This window comes from Poecilia formosa, unplaced genomic scaffold, assembly GCF_000485575.1.
Source record: "Poecilia formosa unplaced genomic scaffold, Poecilia_formosa-5.1.2 Scaffold519, whole genome shotgun sequence".
Classification (NCBI taxonomy): domain Eukaryota; kingdom Metazoa; phylum Chordata; class Actinopteri; order Cyprinodontiformes; family Poeciliidae; genus Poecilia; species Poecilia formosa.
Window position 1 is genome coordinate 344,732 of NW_006800458.1, and position 2,422 is coordinate 347,153.

Consider the following 2,422-nt stretch of genomic DNA (forward strand, 5'->3'; position numbering starts at 1 on the left):
AAGTGAGGTGGGACAGCCAGGTAAGTGGGGAATGGGGAGCAGGAATCAACATTCACCAGCTGAGTTGATACGTTACGGTTTAGACAACTAATTGATGTCAAATGTAAAACTGGCGTTAAATCAATTTGTTTATTAATAGACTTCTTAAGCCATAAGCCAGAGTATCTGGGTGGAAATAATTTAGAATGCTCATTAAGTGAAAAGATACACTCATGTGCCTGAAACTATACATTAAATGATGCATTCTGAATAACAGGCTGTATGAATATCTGCCAAATATTTGATCAGAAAAATTTTGTTCAGCTCCAGTCATTATGATACTTGTATTAAGAAATAATCTTATTGCACTTTATAACAACCAGTCATGTTAGGACTGTTGAAGGAACCTATATTCTTAAGTTAAAGAATAAGTCATTCTGTTTTAGTTTTTCCATCAGTATTTCAGAGTAACAGTATACTGACCAGAAGTTAAACCCTCTGAAGAACAAATAATCCTTAGTTTTATTCTAATGTACAAATGGTTTGTTCTACAGCTATGATGGTAGTTATAAGTAGTCCAGTGTTTTCCACTTCACTTGAGGTAAGACTGAACATTAATGACTACGTTAATATAGCACTTTACACTGTAATGACACTTAATGACATCTTTATAGCTGCTGCTACTTGTTTCACTTTACCTGAGGTAAGAGATGATATTAATGACACTGTAATAACACTTAATGACACCTTCATTACTGGTACTACTTGTTCCACTTGATGTAAGAGGAATTATTAATGACTGTTATTAAATCATTTGACAGTGTAATAAAGCTTAATAAAATCTTTATTTTTGGTCCTACTTGTTCTGCTTTATTTCAGGTAGGGGAAAATATTAATTACTGTTTTGTTAAAGCTTTTGAAAGTGCAATAACACTTAATGGCATTATTATGACAACTATTATGACATATTTATGACATATGATGATTCTTGGTTAATGTCAAGTTGTCATAAAGACATTTTGAATAATGTCAAATTTGTATTAAAAGTGTCATAATTTACCGAATGACACTTTATGACAACAGTCATAAATATTCATGAAGACTTACTCATGTTCATGACAGGTGTTATCTCATGTTTATGACGGTGTCATGACAGTCTTATTCACAGCTCGTCAAATAAAGTGTTACCAAAAATTCCTTTGCTATGAATGATGAAGTGTTCATTAAAACTATTTTGTCAATTTATTTTCAGTATTAAGATGCTAGAGGACTGTGGGAAATGATACAGGTTTTACGTGTGTGGGGTCAGTTGGACCCCATTTCTAAACACAAGGGTTAAANATGATACAGGTTTTACGTGTGTGGGGTCAGTTGGACCCCATTTCTAAACACAAGGGTTAAAAATCAATTGTGAATGTGTGTCAGTGAGCCACGATCAAGTACAAGTAGAAAAAACCCATTAATGTTTATAGGAATGTGTTTAAAAACACATTGAGCTCAAATTAAGCATAGTTTGGTTGAAATTTGAGAATTTGCCCAGATAAAAGTGTATTAGACTCCATCATGTGGCTAAATAAGATGACTACATTATGGAGGAAGGAATATTCTCCTGCCTCCATAATTAAAATGTCGCTAAAATTCCCTAGTTTGTGCTACAAATCTGACAATTTCACCAAGTAATTAAATTTGCTTCTCTTTTATGCTGGATTTTTGTTAATGCTGTTCTGTTAAATGCAAAAAACAACATTAAACATCAAAAGCACTCAGTGTAAAAGTTTCAAAATGCCAACCATAGGGTGGCTGTATGGTAACTATATGGACATTCTTCATTCTCATTTTGAAGAATGAAGAATGTCTGATGTATTTCAGTAGTGTGAGATGAAGCATATTTCACTATTTTGTAAATAAACTTAGCTTAAATATATAGGGGTAAAACATATGCAGTGAAGGTATGTGCAAAGTTTGGCGAAAATACAATCAGTGGTTTTTGTGTAACAAATTGTGCAATTTTATAGCACCATCTAGTGGTGGACGTTGACAAAAACTAGCTGGACATCATTAATATTGTGTTTGCAGTTGGCGGTGTTAAGGAATTTGTGGAATATTTTACAATTTGAAAATTATGGGCAGTTTAATTTTGTAGCTACGTAGCAATGTTTATTTAGCTATTCCATTCTAATTGGGAAAAAATCTGCCACAATAACTTTTATTTCTTACTCGGCATATATTGTGCTAGGTTTTATTTGGCTCAGAGTTGATGCTTTGCACAGTGGCTCATCTTTTGGAGAATCTTTCTAGGAAACTTTGCAGACATCAATTTTGTTAATGGGGCTTCCAGTTGGGGAGTTATAAATAAAAAGGCGTATTTTCTACCATAGCACCACCTACTGGTGAGCCTGCCTGAATATTTGTATCTGAGTAGTGGTATGGGTATTCAGGGGCA